General features: G+C 31.4%; 1 protein-coding gene across 6 annotated transcripts in view; it reads right to left on the bottom strand.

Annotated features, from left to right (window-relative positions):
* The window catches only part of Ip6k (Inositol hexakisphosphate kinase), a 74,233-nt gene that overhangs the window by 26,333 nt on the left and 28,372 nt on the right, over positions 1–19,528 (bottom strand). For 2 of the 6 annotated variants that reach the window (XM_088183435.1, XM_088183431.1), the window contains exon 2: positions 16,872–16,943. The exons of 2 other annotated variants lie outside the window; for them this stretch is intronic. The gene's annotated coding sequence lies outside the window, so the exon portion shown is untranslated. Of the gene's footprint in view, positions 1–14,959; positions 15,240–16,871; positions 16,944–19,528 lie in introns of those variants that run through there. 2 more of the 6 variants (XM_088183433.1, XM_088183430.1) reach the window with 1 other exon arrangement.

Below are 19,528 nucleotides of genomic sequence, written 5' to 3' on the forward strand. Positions count from 1 at the left end.
CATTAAAACTTGTCATATTAAATGTCGCAGAAAACTTCTTGGTAAATAATTTATTGTTTATCGAAAGGATAACTACTAATATAAAGCGCTGAGATATTTTATTATAATACTGCGCAGATTGCTAGCACGTGTGGAACAACGCAAAACATATCAACACATCTCCAAAAAAAATGTTATCAATACATACATACAATAAACTAGTCATTTCATTTTCGTATTACAAATGTGGAAATGCAAAAGAATGGTTGAACTAAACAACAATTTACTATACAATAAATGTTCTAACCTATGTAAGTTTTCGCCAAAATAGCAAAAACCGAGTTATCATATTTCGGCAACAAGGGGTTAATAAATAATAGTTTATTAAGAGATGATACGAATTATTTATTTTAATTAAATTAAATTAATACCATCGTGACCTAACAGGTTACCCCAATGCCAAAAACACAAATATTAGAATGATTAACATCAGTTGAATGTGAGCTGTTGAATATTAATATAAAACGTGTGGCACCTTACAAAAATTTTGGTGAAGAATGGGAAATATATTTGCATTATATATTGCTTCACAAACATTATTTTGAAAAAAGTTACAAGCCGAAAATTTCTGCCTTAATGAGGATCATCATCTCCCGGTCGATAATATATTTGACTTGGAGTGATTCCCACACTGATTTTTGTACTTAAATTCAATTTGTTTAACAGTTATTTTATTTCGTTGTCTTAATTAATATGCAACAAAATGCAACTTATTACTACTCGTTATGGTAAGACTTACAGTGCAAATCTTCCGCTGTAACATGACAGGCGTTAGCCCAATGCGTTACAACAGCGTAAACCGTTATAAAAAAAACTATTCTAGCTACGTGGAATATATATTATTGAGAAATACACAATAATATCATATTTATATTATATAAGCTTCCGTTAGCATAAGCAAAATTCATATTTTAGGTTATTATCTAAGCTTAAAAATCTTATCGGTCCCATTAGCACAGTCACGCTTTGATCGTTTGCGTCGCAATTAAATTAATACTTATTATTTAATCATTGCGTGAATCATGTTCATGACACGTTTTATTCACATCGCACCGGAACCGGAAATGTAAAACTGTGTCAAATATAACTGAAAGATTGTTCTGTGTTTAAGAATATTCGTCAAAGGACAATAACGCAAACAATGCGGGTTCAACGGGTTCGCATCAATTGAACATATTAACATAATCGCCATTGGCCAAAAAAAAAGTCATCCGACAATCATCCCATTCAAAGATGGCGGTCGTGGGCGTGTTCTGTTGTAGGTTGACGTAGGTCACGGATCTCTGACGACGCGCAGAAAAAATACGAAAAAAGAAAGCCGATTGACCTGAATTCTGAGAAGAGTGACCAAAAAGGACGAGGACATAAGAGGCCATCGGCTGACAGAGGGAATGGAATGTGAAACGGGACCTTGCAGGCACTCTGAATTCTTGAAAGGTTATGATGCTGCAATGTGGATATTGTCATGAAAGCTACCTTGATTCTTGGAGACATTGGAGACATGCGTAAACAGCGTGTCGCTTTGAGGAAGACCTTTGCAGATTATTATGAAGAGAGGAAAAGTTATTAGACAAAAGATTTGATTCTTGGAGATAAGATTTTCTTTGTAGATACACACAACGGATATTTTGATGAGGAAAAGCTTGGCTCGACACACAAAAACGGCGACTTCTCAATCTTGATTATTTTATGTATCTATTTAAATGCTGAAGAGGAGCATAAAATATTTTTTTATTGCTAATATACCCATTGTGGATTAGTTTATGATCATTGCATGATTATTAAAAGATAATTCATTGATTATAATGAATTATTTATGGTATGACTAAGCGTTTCAATTGTATACCATATTGCATTTTATGTCATTTTGATCATGACAAAGATAATCAATATTAATTTAAAGTCATCAAAGCGTGTGTTATTATGAGGGCCAGCAATAGCTTAGTAGATACAATTATTTTTATGGTGCGAAAAGTTGACCTTTGTTTTCCATTACATTTTCCAACAATTTTCCGCGCTAATCTGACGTCGAAAATCGTAAATCTTTTTCGATCACTCTCCTGACAGACTTATTGCTCTTGCCAAAGTATTTTATTAACATATCCGAGAAGATTCTTAAGCCAAATTAAAGAAAATTTATGGTCGCAAATGAAAATTCGCACATCCACGTGTACGTTGTTGCGAATTCATTTCCATGAGCATAGGATGGTATATTAGAGAGTGTCTCTAAACAATGTCGATAGCATCAGTGGCATACGTGTCATTGCGATTTAATATATGCTAATTTATTGGTAGTAAACTCGGTCATTCGCGCCACGCGTCACACACTCACAATAACAGAAAGTAAATAAACTTTGAAAATAAAATCAAGCAGAGAAGTAAATTTAGAAAAATGCTTCCAAAAATAATTTGGAATCCTTTTTTGACGATCGTAAACTCTCCAGATTGTTACTCTATTATGAGATTAACGATTATTTTATGTTTTACAATAAAATGTTTATAGTATGCAATATTAAAATTCTAAATACGACTGATGGATTTTTATTAATAAAATTAATATGTTTTTATTACACTCAAAGCGCGCGTCGACAACGTTGCACTGTTATATATATGGTATATTTTATTTAAATCATTTGGTTTCTCCAATGTGTCAGGATGGCCTTTATACAAAATAGTTTTTGGTAACATTTCATACACACACAGGGGTGTGACAAAATAATTGGACCACTCTAACATTTTACATATTTTGATCTTTTGCAAGCAACTAATATATGAAATAAATAAGCTCGTTAGTAATCGATAATTTTTAACAAAAAAAGAATGAATATATGTACATATACCCAAAAGGTTGAAAATACGAAACAGTTACAGATTTAACTCCACGATTAGAAGTCTCTACTATGACCGAAATACGTAGAAACAAAATGTTGGAACGGCCTAACTTTAGTATCGTTTAATGCTTATCTCAAAAACAGGTGTGCGTCGCAAATTTTTGTGAAGTTTGTGTTACGTTTTTGTATTTGTTGTTTCAAGACGCAAAGTTAATTCAATAATACGGTACTCCAGTGTCTAGTCACAGTGCATAAGTAATCGAGTTGCTTAACTTGTGAAAAATAATAATGCATTCTAAGAATGCAAGACTTATAAAATGTACACATTAAGCAATGGATCGGCAAGAAAAAACCTGTCACGTATGAGGAACGCCCGTAAATGGATGGATCAGGTTTGCCAAAGACCGAGTACAATACAGGAAATATGCGGATAGTCGCCAACGGCACCCAAGGAAGACTAACTTCCGCATTATCTGAAACCTCAAATATCACGCCACAAGCGATAGCGCAAATGATTATCTAGAAAGATGTCAAAAAAATGGCATAATACTCTGGCTAGATTTCCGATTGATTTTCTGCCAAGCTACGTCATCGATTGGCCGCCGATTTGGACATGCAACTATTCATACCAAAAATAATACAAAATAAATGCAAAATGCAGCACTGATGCCGACAATGGATCTCACCTTTAAGTGGCCATTGGCACTTGTCGCCTATGAGTATTGTCTCGAGTCTTTGTCGCGGATGGTGTCATTCCACCGAGACATTTCTTTGACCTTTCGCAGATTTATTTATATTGTGCATAATTCGTGTGTATTCTTGGGAGACGTTCAACCAAAGACGCAACATAAAGAGCAACGAGCTTTAGGAAAACCCGAGTGAAAAAGTGTTCTATTTCTGCTACTTGATATTTACAGTGTCGATAATAAACGGTGCACACAATAATACTTTAACGGATACCGCAGTGCGAAACGAGAATACTATGTAAACGGCAAGAACTAATATGCCAACTGCGTATATATGTATATAATTTTGCACATATTGCTGGAATGTGCTGAAACGAATTAATATGAACGCGTTTATGTGTCGCCTACTGGAATTGATATCGTCGAAATTTTACTATGTTACCAAATGGCACACATTTATTCAACAGCTATCGTCGAATATATCTTGAGGAGCTGGATGGTCCGAGCCAGAAGGGAATCGACGAGCGATGAGTTTGAAGCACGTTTGCGACTTTCTATGGTATGGTTATATAATTTTTAATCATTTAAAATTCCCATTAAAATCATAGCTAGATATACTGTAGTGACATGACAGGCGTTAGTCTAAATAAAAAATGAAGTATTCTATACTTTGTGTACTGTATTTATAGTTATATTGCAGAGTTTCTATGTTTTGATTCATCCATAATAACACCTGCAAGTTCTCAAAAGCAAATATGAATTAAATATAAGTGTCTATTTTTAACATAATAAAATCAATAGAATGAATTAGTTCTGACACATTGCTGTAAGTGAATCTTTACATATACATATATAACTTAATACTACTTAATGTATATATTAATCATATATAAAGTGTGGCTTAGTTTTTCCAGTTTGAGCAAGTTTCCAAATCCATATAAGAATTACGTTTCCTTGTGATTTGCAAATTATACATGTATTATATTAAATAATAGCACGAGGACTGACACTTCATGCTACATATTATGAGAAATGACAGGGGAGTGTATCATTTTTTGTGAGAGAAGTAGAGCAGCAATCACCGCCATTGTGAATTCGATCGTATGGAATCCACTGACGATCCATTTAAGGGCCGGTATACAATGCTCGCATAATCGTCATTTCCGACGATCCGTTTTATGGCAGTTACGTTGCACGTCAGATACCTACTCGAAATACGATTCGGCCAAGGTTGAAGTGCGGCGCCGGACTCTTCGAAGCTGGAGGTGTCGCCGACATCTCAGCGCCGAATAAATAAACCGAGACATTCCGCAATCGCCTTCCAGATGAGATGACGAACGAGAGAACCGGATCGGTTCGCCGGCTTTTCCGACCAGCGCAGCTTCTGAAACTATGTGTGTTTGTGCGTATTTCTGGCACTGAACCAGACTGAAAAATATATATAGTGGACGGACGACGATCTACAGGCGCGAATGAGACAAAAATTCTATACTCTCCACTGAGAGTTAGTGGAAAACCGAGAAAATTGAACCGTTTTTTTTTTTTTTAATAAACGGATCATCACGCCCATGTACGAGTTAAGGAAAATATTTGTATAAGTGACAACTGATTCATATCATGAGTCACACTACGAGTATGACATTAACATATTATACATACGTTTATAAACAAGCCTTCAATAATAATTCAGAAGTACATATACAGAATTGCGTACTGAAGTTCAATGCAACTTCAGAAAAAAACAAATTTAAAATCACGCACATATGACCAAGATCTGCACTACTGGAAAGCATTAACAAAGGCAGCAGAGCTAAAATCTGTAACATAAATAAATATGGTACATCTACAGAGCCTCTGACTTTCTGGAAGATGGTTTAGAAAACAGGAAAATGGCTCAAGAAATGGGTGAAATCTATATTTATTTCATTAAACAAAGCTGGTTTCTCGAGCCAAATCTGATCATTATCACATGGTTTCACTCATCTTTCATGCGAGTAAAATATTAAATAGAATAATAAAACACTTCTTAGAATGGAAAATCCCTAATGTGAAAATTGGGTTAGCGTAGGAAAATGCACACGCAAACATATGTTACCAGGGCCGGCGCTAAGAAACGCAGGACCCGAGACAAGAATCGGGTGAGAGGCCATCCTCCAAAAAAGTTTGTAAAAATTAATACATAATGATTTATAAATGTGTTTTTTTAATATTGTTTATTTTTCACAACCCGGAACTCGAGATAAAAGACAAAAAAAGTGGAAAATTCATACTAATTTATCTTTGGAACGAGTCGAGGTAGAAGTATTACGCAATTTTATATAATAGCAATTTTTTTTTAAATATTATATAAAGAACTATAACTCAAAAATATGTGTTAAAGATTAAGATTATTAAGTATATTAAATAAAACAAATTATTATATTTAGTAATACATAATTATATTTTATTTAATTATAATAATCTACAAAAAGTGGCATTTATTATAATCACATCAGTTTCAAATTGTTAAAAAATTCTTAAAAACAGTAGATATTTTACGATATTATTGCTTTTGACGTGGATTTTTGACTTCCGAGAAGTATAATTGTTTTTTTTCGTTTTTTGCGTTTGAATATACTTCGATCAATACTTATCGGTAAAGATGTCTATTATATGTTTAGCATTGTTTGCTTTGCCCTAATATTTCAAACAAAACGATCGATCATTGATTCTGAATTTTGAAAAATATCAAGGAAAATATTTGCCGTACACGTACTAAAGCTTTTCAATGTCTAGATATAGCCATGAAATTCGCAATGAAATTACCTTCATCCCATGACCATGATCTCCTTATAGGTAGCGCTACATGCATTGTATACTTCACTGATATGTGTTAAGTGGCACACTAAGAATAATAAAATAATGAAACATATTTGTTTAAAAAAATATTGAAATTGATTTTTTGACAAGTTTATATTCTATTGTAATACATAGTTCATTTCAAGTTTGACAACTAGATATCAGAACCATTTCAAAAATGAGTTAGGCAGTAAGGCATTCTATCGCCTACTTTCTTTAACATACAAATGTATATGAGGAATACTTCATTATGTAAGTCATGATTGAGAAAAACGTTTCTCAATAGGTGAGGGGAAAATTTAAACCTTCGATTCACTGTTGCAACAAGTGAGTCGAAGATCGTGTGAAAGGAAAAAAATGTGAGTCTTGACTAATTATTGAATACATTGAATCATATCTCAAGGATACCAGTACTTGTGATTTTGAGATAAAAAATATGAATTAGTTTAAGGAAAAGTCGCAGCATTGTAATAAACACAAAAAAACTCGTTGAGCTGAAACTTGAACACTGCATCAGAGTGACTGAAAAAGATGATCCTGGATAACCATTGGTATAAATGCTTCCTTAATTTAAGAGAATGACATCGATGTACATGTCGCTGCTACGTGCAGAATTTTATTTCTGGTGACAATTCAAATATATGGTGTGGAAGAAAGCAAGTGCCACCTTCAATAAGATGAAGAGACACGTTTAGACATGTTCCGCAGTGTTGGATCAATGTAGTTCTAAATACTTGAATGGGCAATAATCACATGAAACACGACTAAGAATATATATTATTTTTGTATTATAAGCTTATAAGATTTTTAAGATTCTTTGTATTCGAACGACGACGATACGCGGCACACCCGATCACTGGGTTGCATAGCGTAGAACTGAGTCGTTCCTGTATATAATCATATATTTTTTATGTACGCGACTCTAGCGATCTATAGCAAGAACAAAGAAACAGAAAAGCTGTTCCTTCAATACAGCATAACTTGAAACTAGTATTAATGAGTATGCATAAGCAGTTTAACTGAGCGCCATACTGTGACGTAAACATAAACTTACGAATGCGAATATTTTATACAAAGGTGGTACAGAATAGTTTTAGTAGTTTTTTGTTTCACTTTTTTTTAGTATTATTTTTAATTTAATATTGAAATAAAAACATTTATTTCACCTATTATATCCCTAATCAAAATACACATTGTTTCTAATGGTATAAAAAATGAGTACGGCCAAGGGAATATTGTACGGAGGTGTATATTTATTTAGGAACGAACTGGAATATGGCAGGACAAACAGACTATTCCGATTTACACCGACCCGTTACTTTTTCAGAGTACATTAAACAGGCAAATTATGTTATATACGAGACATTTCAGTGAAGTTTTGTTTTTGAATGAGAAGATATTTCACATAACATATAATTAGCGTTGTATTCTCAAGACGAACAACTTATGACGGACGATTTTTTAAATGACGCACTGCGACGCCGACTCACTTGGCGATCTTATCTCAATAAATAATGACAATCTACGAAAATATAATGGGTGTGTCAAATTTTGTCTTTTATATGAAAACTTTGTATAAATAAGTTTTCTTTAATGTTTACACTGCTCTTTCTCTGATCAATATAAGCTTACGAAACTGAACCTCTAATCGATGCTATAATTTAAACCGAATATTAATAGTTTGTAAGATATCTTTGAATTAGTTAAATAAATTGTAGCATTGTATTATCTATGAGTATTTGCTCAGAAAAAACACAATGGCACAATCCTTAATATAAATATACAATATTTGATTAGATAGAAGAGAATTATTTTATCTTTACACTCGTGCAATACAGTAAAATGGTGATAAATCACGTATTTATGTATACAACATTCGATAATGTTAACAATTGTATAATAAATCCTGGTTGATTGTTTCTGTATAGATTTTAAGTTTCGATGCAAATGAAATTCACGTTTACAGTTTCGCATCAAACATTTGTTCAGGAACACAAAAGTGCATTCTCAGACCAAGACCTTGAATCTATTCTCGATGAAAATGACTCAAACTCAATCTATTTTATGCGCATTTTTCAGGCTTCGGTTTTATGCGGCTTCGCGCCTAAATTACGCTCTTGCGACAATAACAGCTAGTTGTTAAGTTAACATTTGGCATGAGTTGGCAAGAAAAATGGCAAAAAATCAAAACAGCAGAGAAAATAGCGACAGGTAGCGAAAATAACAACACGCCTACGTCTTCGATGAAAGCACGAGGAGCTTGAGTTTGATTAAGAAAAATCGCCTGTACAAAACTAATCTATTATTGTTAACAACACATTACTCAATAACGCAACATTCAACACGGTAAACAATGGACACTGAATGACAGTATATTAATCGCCCCACTCTTTGATCAAAGATACAATTGTATTGACATATCAATTATCTAGTTCTTGATAATTTAATATAAGAAGTGTCACCTTTGAGAAACGCTAATATTGAACCGGCAACATCAAGGATAAGGCTTCGTTAACTAACCATCATAATGCTAAAATTATCTGATTGATCTCTCCGAAGATCAATTATCATTTCAATGTGATATTTTGATGGTCGAAAGTTCTATTAAAAAACAGTTTGGTTAAATATAAACTAACTCCACATATTGAATAATATTTTTATTGCATACGTACATAAACCTTCTAATCATTAAGATACAGTAAAATGAATAATGAATACTAGTAGTCATTGTTATCGCATTTCGTTGAATATTCCAGTCATTGATTTTTCACGTGCCGATGTTTATCAATAATTGCCGATTCAAGGTGGAAGACGTTATCTGAACAAATGTAGCGAAAATCTTTTGATCCGGATAGCGCCAGATTATGTAAATTGTCATCATAAAATAATCTACGAATATACACTGTAGCTATATTTTTTTTCACCATTTGAAATGATGCCAAACGCATGGTACGTTTGCGAATCTTATTCAACTCGAGATTATCCCATTAAGATCACGAGAGCGTTTGAGCAGATAAATAATTGAATAGTTAACGTATTAACGCGAGCAAACGTATGTATGTACTTAAATAGTTAAACAATCGCTAAGTATATACGCATAATCTACATTGGTATCTGAGATAAATATAAATATTATTGAGTGGAAAATTCACAAGTTTTCCCCACTGGCATTTATGGATATGATGTTAAAATATAAATACATATATGTAATCGAGTATCTCGAAATCGGTTTTGATTATCAGAATCCGATATCCAAATTCGATTTTTAATTGTATATGATACTTTGCCGCAATGCGGAATTTTCCAGTTAGCCATATATGACTATACAATAATGATAAAAATGTTCTTTATTTGTACTTGAAAACTGAATTTTGATTACATAAACAAATATCAAGCATCATATAGTCAGCAACTTAAATATTGATTTTCTTAAATAGTCATACAAAATATACCAATAATAAGTCGTTTAATATAGTCCTGAATTTAATAATAAATGTCATAAAATCCAGTTTTTAAATATAGCAAGGATATAGTTGTTCTGCTCAAAAATATTGTTGTATTTTATAAAAAAACACACATATACATCATATATAAATATAAAAATGATTAATTAAACAACAATCTATTTTTTTGCATAACATAACACGAATTTTCCAGAATTTTCTCATTGACAATTAATACTATATAAGGTCAAAACATAGACAAAGGCGGCTAATTTTGGAAGCTCTCCAGAAACTTGACTTAATCGATACGAATTCGTTTCTAGAAAATCGTTAAATTTTCACGACCATGGGCACACGTGTGAAACGTTTTAAGAATTACACACATTAATAGCTGATAAGGTTGTTTTTTATCTACGGTCGTTACACCTCGCGCTAATAGCGATTCTATTTATATTTACAGAATAATTTTAGGTGTGTGTATTTGGATTAGAAGCCGATAACATTACTATAATCATAGTTAGATATATAGCAAGGTCTTACAATAACAATACAATCTAACGACAAATGGATTTATATTTAATCTGACTGTAACATGATTTAGAATATAAATAAAAAGAATAATTACTATACATGAGGAAGTTTGGCGCTTCAAATCTTGGCGCGTTGAAGTCTATTCGATTTTTTATGTACTCCTTAAATTAAGTATAATTATGACTGATGTGCGTACATATTTTTAGATGCTTTTTAAAAAACACGTACACATGTCAAACATAAATCTATATTATAGTATCCACAAGCCCGTCACGTATGATAAATTATCACGTGAAAAATACTACGCGACGACCTTGCACGTCGATTTAACACATACTAGGTATTATATAATTTGCAATACACGTTTTACCAGCTCGTGTGATATACATATAAAACATAACAAACCTTAACGTGTCAAATACAAAACAAAAAATACTGTAAATCTATCGATTCACAAGAACGGTAAGATAACGTAAAAACCAGTATTTACTGCATCTAAAAAGTTAATGGGCATTCAGATTGACACCAAAACATATCGGTAACCTCGCGATAAGAAAGTTCGTAAAAAATTGATGTGAAGGAATATCGTACCATAGATTTAATTAGTAATCATCGCACGAGTCATGTGTGTAATGCAGAGTAAATAAGTGTTAATACATATTTAATATTTGCATGCTTTATCTATACCAATTTCTAGAACAAAGGCTTTATTAGTATTATGATATGAAAGAGTAAACAAGCAGACCCCACCCATAATTTTACGTGTCAATATTTACATAAATATAATATTTAATGTGACGTTTATAAATTGCAACACAATAGATTTTTTTTATTCGACATTCAACTCTAAAAAAAATACTCATTAAACATGCAGCAACTGTTATATGTATTACGTTATGTTAATCTTAAAAGACACGTTATGGTTGTTTTAAAAAACAAGTTTTATGTTTGTTTATGTTTTATATTCAAAAATGTCACGTAAGTACAATTTTTATCTCTTATTATTATATCAATTCAGGGTCAGACTACAAATTTAAATAATATTTGCGATAACTTTACATAAAATGAGAAAAAAAGCGTGACGACAATTTTCATGAATAGAAATTTCGAATTTATGTTAATCGAGTATTTTTTTTATCAAAAACAATATTATAATTATGCGAGTTGATAATGTTAAAATTACAACCGGGGAACAATCAACATATATAATTAAGTATTGCACCATTATTTTAATACAGCTATAATTATTATGTGTAACCAATTAACAAGTTATACGAACAATATAAAATGCGACAAATAAAATCTTTGAATCAATACCTGCAACTCTTAAAATGACTCATATTAAATATATTATTAATTGCGATTAATATAATAAATACACAGATTTGTGTAAAATATGAAGATAGTTGCGAGCGAAATAGAATAACTTGAATTATAATGTATAGTTAAATATATTAATGATTGAATAGCATAGTCCGTAACGTATCAGATTAGTAACTCTGAGGTTTCGAGTTCGAACCCCAGCAGCGACACTCGAATTTTGTTTATAAAAATGCGCTATTATTAAAAAAAAACCGACCCCAGCTGCAGTGACTTCTACTGATTATAAATTGTACAGCACATAATAATATATATGTCACCGATTCCCAGGACTTTCAGTCTGGTGGTTAATACTTATTTGCAAGTATTTATAATATCTGATTGACTGACTCAGTTGGTACAAATTTCCTCTATTGTAACGCATTGGGTTTTGTGCCTGTCATGTTACAACGGAAGATTTTATAAAAATTAAAAAAATACAATTTTATATTGTCTGTTTTTATAAAATAAAACAATATTTTCAAGCAGTATTGAATTAATACTATTTAAGTTAAATAATGAACATTCATTTTTAAATCAAATTAGGTATTCTGAATAAATTCAATAAACTCTAGTAAAAAATATTATATTATAAATTATTTTATGTATGAAGCTAAAATTAGTGTTAAATCAGCAGAATCAATATATTTTTTATATACTATATAAGGAATTTAAAATATCGACTGAGTTCATTAGCTAGTCTGATCTGTCATATTTTTTTGCAAAATAGCGGCTATTCAAAACAAAAAAATGGGCACGGGCCCCGCTCAAATTTGACAGTTGCGAAACGTTCATTTTCTGTTCAAACCCAAATCTAACTTAAACGAATATATTAACGATATAATGGTTAGTTTGTTAAGATTAGGTTTGGGTTTGAACAGCATGGGAAACGTAGTTGAGAGTAACAACTGTTGGTTTTTGAGCGTGGCGCAGTACTAACAAATTGTAACTATGATAAAAAAAACACAAGATATTTGTTAAAGTTTGTTTCAAAATAGCGGCTTCCGCTTACCGATTATTCGGCAAATCTTTACGTCGTTTTATCGTTTTAAAACCACTTCATCCTCGGGTTTATTTTAAAAAAATGGTCAAAAATAATCACCTTTTTTTATTGCGATTTATTATGTGATGTGTTATGAGAATGATGAAAAAAATCAGTTTAAAATTATTTATTCATAATTATTATTATTATTACACTTTTAATTTTTTTTTTTTAAATTAATAAAAATTTTAAGTTGCCTCCTTTGCTGTTTCTTTTCATCCAAACTAAACATTACATAGAAATACATATGTATGTGTGTATGTTACGTAATGTTTGTTGTCAAATAAAAAAAAATACCTTATAATACAGTATGGTGATTTTTGAAACAATGTGTAACGCATAAAGCAACCATGCATTCTGGACAATGGTATTGCGCGTCTCTTCTAATTTTTTCCCCATTCGCGTCAAACAAACTAAATTTTGGTTCTGATTTTTGTGGATTTTACACGAATATATTTTACCATCTGGTTATAATACGCAGTTCTGAATGAATAGATCTTCTGAGAAAATATTAGAAACTTATGGTTTCTGTTTTGTTACCTAATTTATGATGACATCCAGAAATAAAGGAAATATATTCGAATTGTCTGATAATTTCCGCAGTCCATGGAAGTGGGTGAAATAAAAGCAAGCTAAATGAAAGCAACTTGATCGTGTAAAATAAATACTAGCATCATAAAGTGTCAGTTTTTTTATTTGATTTATGAGGGGTAAATGTCTTCAATATAAATGCACATGTGAGAGAATGCATAGATAGAAACGTGTAAAAAAATACTAGCATCGTAAAGCAGGGGTAGCCAACCCAAATGATCTTGCTACTACTTTGGGAATGCATCATAACGGAAATGCGAGGCACATATAAAATTATATATCCCCATATTAGATTTTGATACACTATAGACATTTTTTTGGGTGAAAAATTAAAACGTAATGAGTTATTATTATTGTGTTCAGTATTATTCTTACATGTAAACATAGATAATATAATAATAATGATACTAAACGTTAATTGTAAAAAAATATATAATACTAAAAATGAAATATAAAAAATATATAAATAAAAATGTTCAAAGCAAGCCGCGGGTTGGCCAGCCCTGTCGTAAAGTGTCATTTTTTTAATTTAATTTATGAGGATCAAATGTCTTCGATACAAACGCACATATGAGAGAATGCGTAGTAACGTAAGGTATTATGCAGAACGATTTTTTTTAAATATAGAGTTCACACGCGCCCGTGCGTGTATGCGTCTAACGCCAAAAACATTTTGAACGCGCCCGTGCGTATAAAAGGGTGAAGTGGTTAAAAAAAGGTCTGATGTCTAACTATAGTACCTTAAATATGTATTATATTCGTTACATACAAATTTAATTGATTTAATCCAGAAGATAGATCGCACGAGAATGCGAAATTTTCAAGTTATTACTCAATAGAAATTTATTTAGATTGATAATCAAAATTAGATAAATAAAAGTAAATATTACAAAACATGTTTGTACTACAAATATAAATAGTAATACTTGTAGAAAAATCAATAAATAAAGGTAGTATAAATTAACTGAAAGTTGGCTAGAACGATATAAATGGGCAGTAAGTAACTTTTAAAATAAAATAAAACCGATCAGTATTAAATCATTTTTTTATACTTATTAATGTAATTTTTAGATAAATTTTATTTCATCTCCTGATTTCTGAATTAAATTACTAACATATAACTATTCGAATATTGTTATATTATATAAAAATACGCATAATCGATTGTGACGCGTGAGAATAATATTATTGTAGTTTATAAAATCCACACCATGCTAATAAATGTAAATTGTAAATTTTATATAAAGCACAAACATTTTTTTCTAGCTTGTTATTTTCACAGATACTTTTTTTTAATCAGTCTAAGTATGTACACTTCTTTTATTGAAACACTAGCACACATTTAGAATTTATTACAAATTTGATTTCCATAGCTTTGGTATCAGAATAGTAGGAACAATGAGGAATGACTGTGTTGAAGTTTTAATTTTTTTCTCATATTTCAATCTAGAACTAATCACAAAAATAAATATAATACAATTTTAAAAAAATACACTAAGGGCTTATCGTTACGTTGCTTACTTATCACGTAAGAGCCGTCACGGTTTAATACTTCCGCATTTACGCTACACTTAAAAATTAAAAAAATAAATTAAATACCTTAAAGGCGATATTGTGATTGATTGTTGTTAATCCTTGTCGTAAAAATCTGTCTTTTTTTATTGATGTATATTTACAATAGTATCAAAAACACTTCACTGATCACATCAACATCACACGACCAGAGCACGGCGCGGCCGCTACTCGAATGACACATATAATCTGTCCACACAACATGTGTACACAACGAAACACACACACACACACACAACAATCGAATAATCGCTCTCGGTTTTGGTCCGTCGACACGTGCGACCGCTCTGGCCGGCCGGGGAAAACTGGCTTACTAGTCGGAAAACTGTCAAAAGTGTGCTCGTCCCTCTCTCGCTCTCTTTCGAATTGTCTCTCTCTCTAACATTTTGCGCGAACGAAGGTCACGACCTACGCAACCGCCCCTGGTTCATTGAGAATTTGACGGTCGATATCAGAAGGACAAGACCGTAGAAGGTCTAAAAATAAGGTCCGTTTTGGTATTATTGGCAGGATAGTGGCAAAACAGGATGCTGTTGATAATGTTGTCCTTTGACGTCGGTTTGACGTCATTGGGATTTTAAAATTTAGTTGTGTGATTATCGGATCAATGGACAGGGTCAGTCGTCTATTATGTAATCATATTATATAAAAAGCACCTGATTCCAAACAGTGAACTAAATATATACTTATACAGATTAATATGATAATGTGTTATTTTCCGGACAGAACTTACATATTATATATTCAATTAAATTGTCTCAAGTGGTCGTGGTGTATCCGAGTTAAGCTCCGAGCTGATCTGTCTTCAGCCGATTGTTTGACTTGAGAGTGAAGCTTTTATTTAGAGCTTTTCAATATTTTTTGCGTATTTTGGTTATTTGGCTTTTTGATGTAACAGAACAAAGAAAACGGTAATGCATTTCTGAACTTTAGCGCCTTATTTTAATAACAAAGTATATGGCGAAATGTATTATATCTATTCTGAGAATAATATATTAGCACATAAGTGTCTTCACTATTGTTTTATTTAAGCAATATTGCATTAATTAATTACTCGGAACTTGCGCAACGATTTTTCTTATAATATATATACTAAATAATAAGCTAATTAATATATACATATTACATTTAATTTAAAATAATTTCATCTTATATGTATTTATTATATTTTCTAATCCCTTGTAAAAAAATTGTAAGTGTATATTTATTTTTCGTATCGCGTAATTTTTAAGATATTCCGATAATAATGGCTTATCTAATTTAATGTCAATATGTAAGTATATCTTTTAATGCTATGTAATTACGATTAGCTATCATTCGTTTCGTAGAACTGAATGTCTCGTGATTTATTTATTTTGGTGCTGATATCTGACATGACTAAAAATTGAGACCCGTTTTAATCAGGATTTAATTGAATAAGCAAGTTAATCGCTACGTTTATTTCTAAAAAACTTCCATTGTAACCTGGCAAGCGTAAGCGCAGTGCGTTACGACAGTGTAAATCTGTACCAACTATGAGTCTGCTGCCGTGGCTCGAGCCCGCGGCCTTTCAGTTACCAGTCTAGACCTTACGGACTACGCTATTCCGACATTAATTTTAATGTCGATGACAACACGCGATTGTTGTACATATCAAAATTGTTTATATGTGATAGTTGAAGCTCTAATATTAATTGTTACAAAATATAAAACCTTGTTAAATCATAAAAATGGTGAAAAACAAACACAACAAAACATTTGCAGCGGAAAAATGAACCTTTCTTTGTCTACCCACACAAATTATTTTTAGAATTAAGTCGCGGATTGATATTTTACAATGCGGAAGTTATTTTTCAAAACTGTGGTGTTTTTGTTGTATATTTGGATAATGAAAGGCGTTGAGAATAATAAGGGCAAACTAAGTACTACTAAACTACATAAAAAACATGGTTTTACTTACTGCTAGAGGTGTTTAAGACTACGCGATGGTTGATGAATTCGTCCTTAATATTCTTAGTATTATGTGGTTCAACTGTATTAATAAAAAAATAAGAATTTATTATTTTAGAGATTGCAATTACAGTATTTTTATTTAAAAAAATGCACCTTATTATGTTCGCTTTTTACAAGTCAATAATATACAACAACAACAAAAATATGTCAATATGTATCGAAATGTAAATCTAAATTTGCAATTTGTACTGCGCAAATTTCGGTGCTACAGGTTTCAAATAATGGTTTTACTATAAAAACGATTCCATTTTTTCATCAAAAGATTTTATACAATGTTGCGCTATTGTAATAAATAAACCATAAGTAAAATGGGAGATTGTGAGTAGAGGCGGCCCTATGGCGGCATTTTATGCTAATTAAATATAAATTACAAAAATTATCTTGCCTTTTTTCTTTACAAAACCCCTCCCTTGACAAAATCCTGAACTTTAAACTATCGGAAACTAATGAAAAAAAAACATTTTTTTTAAGAAAATTATTATGAATCAAATCTTACATTTTAAACTTTATTTATATTTATTATATATTCAAAATTAAAATAGAAACAAAAAGCATACGTAAAGAAAAGCCACTTAAATTGATTATTTACATTTTCTACGAATTTTCCGCCTGACCGAGGTAATTACAAGCTTAAGATTAATTTTCAGGACTTTCAATTAAAATTTACAATATAATTTATTCATTGCTCATTTTCACAACATTTCAAGACAAAAACAATTTGTTCAATGTGCAAGAAGAGAGAGTTAAAACAATAGGTTTCGCGATTTAACCTTACAGATGCAAAAAAGTGCGAATAAAATTAAATACTAATTGATGCATAGTTTGAATGTGAATATCATCAAGCTATTTATGTATTATAATTTTACCTTGCGGTTAATTATTTTGATAAAATAATAACAAAACACGTATAATTGCGAGACGTTTGAATTGTCGCAAATTCAGAGATTACTCGGCTATAGATCTATTCAATATATTGACTTATTATATTTTATGTAATTATATAAATATTATAATGTTGTTATTTTATATTGAAATTGTAAATAAATAAAGTATAATGATGTATCTATTTTAATTAATCATTAAGTGTATAATTAGCCCTTTAACCCTCAAGAACCCTTCAGTCAAGAGAGAGAGAGAATGTTAATTTCAAGCATTTTTTATCAAGCGAAATGAATTGAGTTGAAAATAAGTTGACTAATAAATGATATTTACTAGTCTAAGTTTCGTGTCCCAAAACGACTAGAACACGAAAGCAGCAAGTGAAGAATAAAAAATCTTGTATTCCATATAGCATATAAAGACACGCTAACTGCCATAATTTTATTCAGATTTCCATTAAACTTTTCTGATAAATTTCCCGATCTGATATTTTTTACGATGGCTATTAAAAAATCGTAGCTCAGTTTATATTTTTTAGAGAAAAATATATAAAAAAAAAATTCACAGACTACCTGATTTTTGCAGCTTTTGTCGAAAATATTTTTTTATATCGGAAATTACTTCAGGAGGAGATGAAATGTTTATTAATCTAAGATGTAGTGGATACTATAATACATGAATACATCTTTTTATATCAAACAAAAATGATAAGAACATTAGTTTAGGAATCTACTATAGTTTTTGATCAAATACCGAGAAAATTGTACATTAATCTACTTATGTAACACTTTAATCATAATCCTAACATAAAATTTTGTATTTTTGTTTATTGTATAAACTTAAATGTCATTTAAGAAATCTGATTTTAATCCATTTTTTTACACCGAGACACTAATACGAATTTTATTACCATAACACTCAATGTAAGTGCCAAAACGACGCACATAAGCCAAAATGGTATTTTGCGCGTAATTACCATTATTATTACGGTCATTACGAGTCACCGCGGGTTCAAAGTTAACCGTCCAGTCGGCTCACAACTCGAAGGTTAACTTCCAGGTAACAGGTGAACTATTCCATCGAAAAATATTGTACCTACGCGTATATATACTGTATACCCGTGTATCACATGATTTGTTCGTTTCGCGTGCAGCCAACCACTCAATGTCGACTATGCAAAATCAATACTGGCCGCGGTTTTCCAGCCGGGTTACATCACCCAGTTAATGTCCACGGCCATTAACCGAATGGTTCTTTCATATCTATTTTTCATTGTGGTGTCTTTCGGTGGTGCGTTTCCAATAAATGGAAGTCGCGGGGAATTCGCGGAATCGAGCGTGGGCGGCGGGCTTTATGCGGAAAAGCGCCTTTTCCATTCTGGCCTGTTCCATTTCCGCGGACGTGGGCGGGAAAATTGCACATGTATAAGCTTTACTTCATGAGTTTGCACTTGGTTATTGGACGTGTATAATATATGTGGTATGCTAAATTGATATTGCCTCCCACGTAAGAGGATAATCATTTATAAATTAATTATGCAGATGACATTGACAAGTATTGGTACATAAGAATATTATTATTGAGTAATAATATTATTTATATATTTAAAACTTGCTTCTCTCTATATCTATAAAGCGTGCCCTTCTATTTGGCGATCTCACTAAAAACTTGCGAATGGAACATTCCAGGTCAACGCAACTTTTTCTATAATATTATGTATTAGGT

This window comes from Plectrocnemia conspersa, unplaced genomic scaffold (genome assembly GCF_051122295.1).
Source record: "Plectrocnemia conspersa isolate PC_06_02 unplaced genomic scaffold, ASM5112229v1 ptg000003l, whole genome shotgun sequence".
Taxonomy (NCBI): Eukaryota; Metazoa; Arthropoda; class Insecta; order Trichoptera; family Polycentropodidae; genus Plectrocnemia; species Plectrocnemia conspersa.